Source organism: Melospiza georgiana, chromosome 1 (genome assembly GCF_028018845.1).
Source record: "Melospiza georgiana isolate bMelGeo1 chromosome 1, bMelGeo1.pri, whole genome shotgun sequence".
Lineage (NCBI taxonomy): Eukaryota > Metazoa > Chordata > Aves > Passeriformes > Passerellidae > Melospiza > Melospiza georgiana.
This window is the reverse complement of record NC_080430.1, coordinates 135541760-135550131: the sequence shown is the minus strand read 5'-3', so window position 1 is coordinate 135550131 and position 8372 is coordinate 135541760.

Sequence of the window (8372 nt, the reverse complement as noted above, 5' to 3'; positions counted from 1 at the left end):
GCCAGAAGAGCTGTATAGGTCAACACTAAATAGCAAAGATTATGTTTTCCCAAAGCCATCTGATACAGCTGTGGAAAGCAAACCCGACTGGCTCCTGCTGATGCAGGCTGCACACCTAGCTGGACTCTGCAGGCAGCAGCCAGAAATCATTCCTAACTCCAGTTCCAGGTGGGTTACTAGAGTCTCATACCTTCCTTACCCTGCCAGATCAGCGTAAAATGAGCAAGCCTAAACTCTGTCCTAGAGTCCCTGGAGTTTCCGAAAATTTAAAACAGTATCTTCACTTTCATCTGAATATGTGACAGCAAAATTGAAATGCATATAACACATGGTTTTCCAAAGAAGAGGTCCCCAATACTGATCACTGGCAGTGCATCAGGGCTGAGTATTCAGATCCCACATTCCCAAGTAGTTGGGCTGCATGTGTACTGAACTGCTAAATGCTTGCAATTGTTTTCCGTAATACACAAGGGCCAGTTGGCTGGCATGTAGAACAGTTAAGCCTTTATTGTTGCAAGACTTAACATTTTCAGCAAGGTTGAATAAAGCTATTATCAGTGAGACTTCCATCTGTTGTTTCAGGAACACAGCATGGGGATTTTTAAGCAAATGCAGAGACCTATGCATTACTGAGGCTCAGCCCAAAACAAAGGTACCAGAAACACTAGAGCACTTAAGAACAAGCAAAATTAAGGGTCTTGTCTGCTTCTGAACCAATTGCTCACACCAACTTTTTTCCATAGATTTTCATGCAATCCCAGCTAGGAGGTAGATGACTTTATTCCCATCAGGCATTTATCAAAAAAAATTCCTTGAAGATGCAAATCAGTACCAGGTCACCAGGAAAGTATATTTGACTACTGAGATAAATACTTCAGGGGGAGAATAATAGCATCTACTTTTACCTGGTACTAAACACTGCTTATTCATTTAAAATATAATTATAAATATGCCTTTATATTGTAGTGTTCCCAATGATTACAATCCAGATTACAGTATAAGGGCACTGCATGCTCTAGAAATAAAGCAAAAAACATTATTTTTCCTTCAGATTTTGTAGAATTTAGTACTGGAGTGACAAAATTAAAAGAACAGAATGATGAAGATCATCCTATAAGAACTAAAAAAATAGAAATATTTGTTATAAACACTTTAAAGTGTTGTTATTATTAAATAGCCCTTAGATTTTATTTCCCTAATTTTCTCCCTAAAGTAATTGCTATTGTTTCCCTTCAGACACAGCTAAGGTGAAGCAAGTCTTACTATTGAGTTCAGGCAATGCATCACGGTTCATTTGGATGGTTTGGATTTTCTTATCTAATTTCATCATCACTGTGTTACTCATGCAGATTAATGAAAAAAACAGATAGCTTGTTCGGGGTGGTTACTTATACCTCTTTCACTTCTTGCACAGTTGAAGACTCCCTAACTCCATAAAAAGTGTACACACATTTCAGCTGTGAAATGTGTAGGAGGTGGCCAAATGGTTTACTTTGTTTTACAGCTTGCTGAAAAAAAAATATTTGCAGTGGTGAAGCTGCTAATTTTGTCAGACAGAAATACTCTTTGAGGAATTAATGTCTTTATATAATACTGATCCTAAAGTATCTAAAGAGCAGTTTCTTTAAAGCTTTCTTTTTGGAATTCATCCCAGCTATTACAGGTGGTCTGTGACATGATCAGTCATCTGTTTCAGAATCAGGTGAGCTTAGCAAATATTTCCTACTATTCCTTTATATCAAGGAGTTTGGCTCAATGATCCTGATGGGTTCCTTTCAACTCAATATATTCTATCCTTTTGTCTTCATCATACAGGTTCTAAAGCTTAAAAGCATTTGCCGCTCCTCACCTTTGGTACTAAATGCCCTTTGGTATAAAAAACATTATTGGGTCAGCTAGTTGGCTTGATTTTTACCAGCTGTTTTAAAACATGAAGACTTTAAAATACAATTTTAAGATAAATTTTTATAAAATTAAATTATTTTAAAAATATATATCACACCATATTAGATGTACTCATTACTTAAACACACACATACATACACATCCTCTTTTAGAAATTGTGATGGAAAAATTTACTCTATAAATCTAAGACGGGAAACTGACAATATTTGGATCCAAATTTTGATATTTCCTAAGGAGCAAAACCACATGAAAAAAAATTATGGTGCTTAGCATTTCACACCAAGAGGTGTTTGTTTATTCTCAAAATGTCCTTGAAATTGCATTTCAGTCTGCATTTTCTCTAGCATAAAGAGGAACAACTGCATTGGAATCCATCACATCTTATGCAAGCTGCTGCTAAATTTGCAGCAATGAGAGAGGAATAATCACACATTCAGGCAAATTATCCTTTAGCCCATGTACAAGGAAATCAGAGAGAGAAAAAAAAAATTCTGGAATAATCCATTTACTCTCAGACAGGAAAACATATAGTAAGTTCTTATTTATTTATGTGCCTCAAATTGGGCCTTAAAAATGCCCATTTAGTACAATATCTACTTTCTTTAGAAAAGAAAATTATCTATGAGTACAGTTATTACTGGCAAATGCTTCCAAAAATTTTGCCAAGTAACCACCCAAGACAAACACCATTCTATCCTCAAGATCATGTAAACCAAATGCAAGCTGCACACCATTCCTGTGGTCTAAAAACAAGACAATGCAAAACAAAAGACTGGGTTATAAAATAATGAGAAAAATTATTGCTAGGCAGGCTTACAAGAGGCTTGAAAATATATTTGGTACAGAGCAAAAAATCCTGTTGTTGTTTCTAGAGCTTTCTGCAATAATTGTCAATGGGCTGGTTTGCTTTTAGGGCTGGATTTTGTTACTCTTTTAGGACACCTATGTGTAGTTAAAGCCCACAGAGAGGCACATGCATGATAACACCCTTTTGGTTCTCTCTCCTGTAACCTGCAGTCTCTGCTTTCCACCAACTTACTTCATTACAGACTGGTCATACCCTATTTCACTCCTTAAGTTCCAAGGTCTGTGCAGTCTTATGCCTTTTAAAGACAGGAAGCAGTTAATAGATGTGACAATTAAAATAGTGTGACTTAAAATAATGAGGCACTTAAAATAATGAGTTCATATGAACTGCAAAGTGTGGTTGAAGTGTTGTTGCTATGGAGGTGCAGCTATAACCAAGCTGTCAGCGGGTACTGGGCTCCTAGAACACAGAAATCTAGCATTCAAAGACAGAAAAATTTTTGTATGGCTGTTCTTTTGTTTCCTTTGGTGCCTAATGGAAGGAAAGGCAGAAAGTTTGAAATAAGCATATGGTGGGTGTTGGATACTGTGAGAAGGGACTTCCCTTAATTTTCAGCAACTGCTTCTCTCGTTCTGTGACAAAGCTGCAAATCACTGGCAATAGAGAAAAAAAAAATCAAACATTTGTCACTTTTAAGTATTATAGGTCAACTTTAGGAAATTAATGGATTAGAAAAAAACAGAGACTAGCATTTTGATCATAGTGCGGCAGAATTATCAAAGTACTGACAGTCTTAACTACACTCAAGTGGCAAGGACTGCTACATAAAGTTTAGTGAAATTCCAAATCAGCATTAACTGTCATTTTCACCAAAATGTTTTCATCATCTCCTATTTTGGGGGTTTCTTTTCATTGCCACTAACTGAACTTGGTTTACTGTACGAGTTGAAAGGCCTAATCAGAAAAAAGGCTTCAGGACAGCAGTGCCCACCCAAACACACATTGCCCTCCCAAGAACACAATCAGAAATAAAATATTACAAATAGACCTTGCAGATAATAGGAAAAGCAGGAAAGAAAAAAACAACGGCTACTCTATGACCCAGTAAGTAATTGCATTGTCCAGTTCAGTAAATGAAAACCTTTTTTTCCTTTTTAATTAAATATCTTAAAGAGCTATTTTTGAATGCTCCATCTCTCACTGCTTGATATCTTCTCTCGCATAATCTCCTTCACTCCCCACTTGGGCAGTACAATCCATTTGTGATTTAAAGAAATGTGTAAAGTAGAAAAAGCAAGAGGCTATTTGTGACAGCTGGATTTTGAATAGATTAAAGGAGGGAGGAATGCAGAAGCCACAACAAAAACCCTTCAGTAGGCCGGAGCGCAATAAATTGAACCTACAGTAACTGAATGATTTCAGCTCTTTCAAGCCCTGAGGTTTTGTCCTTGTTTTGAAAACTGTTGTTATCATTCTTTATAATATTCTTCAAATCCCTTGGGCCTTTGTATATGCCAGCCTTGACCAGTTTGCTTGGCACACAATCTTCTCCTGACGCTTCTCAAACAACCATGCGAGCACACAGAGCTTCCCCATGGATTTGGCACTATCCCTAAGAGATGCAACCTGACTTTCATAACAGGCAGCTTGGGCAATGGCTGCGAGCAATCTGTGTTTCAAAACAGAAGAACTGAGAAACATGAAATAAACATGAATCCAAATGCAGTTTTGACTCTTTTAGAAGTATGTTACCCTTTTCCAACGTCTCCTATGACATCTCAGTCCCCTACAAAATGTGCCCCACTGGCTGAGAAGGCAGCACAACACATCCACCAGACACTGTCAGGAACAAGCTGTGCATTCTCACGTTTACAAAAAAAATACTGTTAGTAACACAGCACTACATTTAAAAGAAAGCAAAGCAACACAATAGAGATAGGCCCACATCTTTAAGAAATTGTAACTTAGACTTTGAAAAATATGGATTTAAAATTAATTTGTAATGAAGGAGTTACTTTTGACGACATTTTTGCATAATCAGAAATATGACTGAGACACATTTTGCAGGTTTTTGAGGGACGGAGGATTAGATGTAGCCCATATAATAATTTATCTCTGGGAGCTGTACTTTGGCAAAATAACAAGCACAAAGAAATATCTGGCAGAAATCGGGAGGGGAAAAATCTATTAATCTAAAAAAGTACTTTTTATAAATATGAAAACTCTGGGTTAATAGGAAGTCTTTCCTAATTAAAAATTGTAAATTGCTTCCCTAGAAATGAATGTACTTCTTGATAGTTACAAGTGATATAAAGTAGAATTATTAGTTGCTAGCATCAATATCATGATGATCTTACATGGGATTATTTACAGAATAAAACATTAGGGCACTGCTCAGGAACTGGCTTGGCATTGGAGAGCAGATGGTGAACTTTGGTATATTCTTTTATAGCTGTTGTTATTATTTTCCTTTCCTTTTCTGTTCTATGACAGTGTACTTATCTCAGCCTGTGAGTTTTACCTTTTTGCTGATTCTCTGCCCCATTCCACTAGGGGCAGTGAGCAAGTGTTTATGTGGTGTTTTAGCTTTCAAACCCAGTTAAACCACTGGCAGAATTCTTTGTCTCTTCTTTAATCACAGAATACTACATAGACACTTTTTGGGATGTTCAGGAAAATTGCACTCTGAGGTGCAAAAGGCCCATAACACTGTCCTGTCAAAACGTCTATAAGCTAATTAAAATAAGATAATAACTTCTAGTAAGATAATTATTTGACACAGAAATTGTTGAATCATAATTATCAAGCAAGTATTATTTCATTAGCACTTAGTAACATCTGAAAAGGAGGACCTCTGAAAATAACTTTATTCACAGGTGATGAAAATATCCCAGAAACCTTACAGACCTGCTCCTTTAAGATAGTTTTACAAACATCTTTTCTTGGTCCCTCTTGACAAATATCTTGACTTTCTGGCAGGATCTGTTACAACTGCAACAGAAATTCTTCACCAAGATTCCCCCATTTTTACAGGTTTTTTCTTTTTTATTTTTAACTTGGCCAGGCAGAAAGTTGTTTTGCATCTAGGCTGTCAAGTTGCCATCTTGCTTAACAGTATTGAGAGCAAATAAACTCAACCCTTCCTAATCTCTCCTGGCCTTTTTTCAGCACCTCGTGCTTCAGGCTGAGTGCCACAGGCTTGTGGCAAACTTTCTATTTGCTCATGTCAGAAAATGTTTCACTACTCTGTCACTTGCTGGGCCTTGCAGTTCACACATCTTTTGGAGTCATTTGATGTCACAGGGAGCAAGTTCGCCCTTGATGAGACATCTGTCCTGGGTAAGCTCCAGAACTGAGATACTGCATTATTCACTCAGACAGTTGATAATAATCCTGTAGTGACATTTGAAGCCTTGCAGGTTTATTTTCTGCTTATTTTGTACTTTAATCTCATATTGCAGTGGGTGGGGGCTGGGAATCTTACCAGAATGTTGCAGTCACTTTCTTTGTTTCCCATGCTGTATTACAACGTGCAGGTTGCATTCAGCACAGTTGGTGTCATTCTTCAGCCACTCACTGACCATGTCACTTCTACAGAAGAGCATGAAGTGCTTTTTTCCCATACTGTGTGTCCTGATTTGAGGCAACAGCCTTCTCTTCTGATGCTCCCACCACAGGCAAGATTTTTAAGAATTCTGCAGCATCAAGTACTAAACATATTTAGTTCCCAGTCAGTTGATCAGGTAAAGCTACAAGTTTTGTTAAAAATATCCCCGTGCTTAACAAAGAGCTGTTTAATGCATTTTCCAACATCAATAGTTGAGATAATGACTTCCTGAATACTTGGGGGAAAATATTTTCAAATTAAATTGATATTGAAAAAAGAATATTCTTGAACAAATGTACAATTTTATTACCTAAATTAGTATAGTGAGTGTTAGCAAAAGAAAGGAGATTTAAATTAGCTAATTGGCTAGCATGATTTAAAATGTAAAGATTTGGAATAAAGCTAACAGCCAATAGCTACCCAAATCTCTTTCCAAAAATAAACTCAAAAGGAAAAACAGATCTCTTTAAAATGTGAGGAAATGTTTGCTGTGGCTTGATATATTTTACTCTCTTCCCACTTGTTCCAACATTAGTGAAAAGAACTAATACAAAGGTACATCTAAAGAAAATACATTTTATTCTGAGATATGGAATTTAAATAAATCCCAACCACAAAACTAAGACATTTGAAAAATCCAAGTTAACATGTAGAATTTAAAGGGAACAGAAAATTTTACTTCTGGGAGAAACATAATTAATTGAAAATCAGGACATCCATGCAGAACATAATTTCCAGGGAGACCCCACTAGCACTTTTTTCAAACCACCTCTTTATATCAGAAGCATAAGGTCTAATATAATCTTTTAATTTTAAATGTGAAACCTGGGGGAAGACATGTCCTGATCTTAGACATGGACACAGATGTGTTTGCCTTCCTTCTCAAGTGTATACACATAAAGATAGCACAAACTAATAATAGGACTAGTGTAGCTGAAATTCCATGTTATATTCTAGATAGCCAGATTTGTTTATGGGAGGAAATAAGGGTGGTACTTAAAGCCAAATACATCCTTAATACATTGATTTTGAAGTCAATGTCATCTGATGCTGCCACCAAGTAACTGGTGAAACCCCAAAAGCTTTTGCTTGGTTATGGCTAGCTTCCTTGAAATGTGAGGTCCTGAAGACATGGAGTTCTGTATCTGGGAGGAGGTTGTCCTGACTATGAGCAAACTTTTATGTGGAATAAAAATAGTATTTTTTCAAGTTCTGCAGTAGTTTTCTGCAACTCATTGAAAAGCAGAACACAACCTTAATAAAACAGTATGACTATCCAAATAGTATGAGTTATATGGTCAACAAACAAATCATTCACATAGTTTCCTGGACTAAAGGCAGTATTTTTGAGGACAGAGCAAGCTAAATGCAGCTTCATGTTGTTAATTCTGGTCTAAAGACATATTAGACCTGGTGCTGAACTTGAAGAACAATGTGTTTAACTGAATATGTTTCATCCTTTCAAAATCTAGATTTTATATCAATATTCTGTATTTACTCAGTGGTACAGCTCAGCTCCTGTGTTCTTTTACCTTAAGCTTTTACAGAGCTCATATCTAATAAAGTCATCCTTTGTACTGGAGCCAGACATAATGACTATTAAATCATAAATATTCAATTTAATAGTTAATAATGACTATTAAACAGTAAATATTCTCTGGCTACAGACATGACAGTGTTGAATGAGCAACCTTAGGTGAACTAGGACTGTCAGCTGCCAACAGTTACTTCAGACACAGCAACTCCACAGCTTTGTAAGATCTTGGTATTGTATATTTATAGAACAGATTCACACTGAAGAAATATCTAATTAACACATTAACTCTGTGCAGAAGGCTGTAATTGTTTAATTAACAATCATAGATTTATTGTCATTCACTCTCATTGTTTGGTAGACTTTGAGAGAGAAAAGCAGTGTAAGACATTGGTGTCTCAGACAGCAGACTGACTACATGAGCAGAGGCTTGGAAAGCTGAGACTGTTTAGCCTATGGAAGAGAAGGGTTGGTTAATCCATAAATGGGAGGGAAATGAAGACCTAATCAGAAAATGG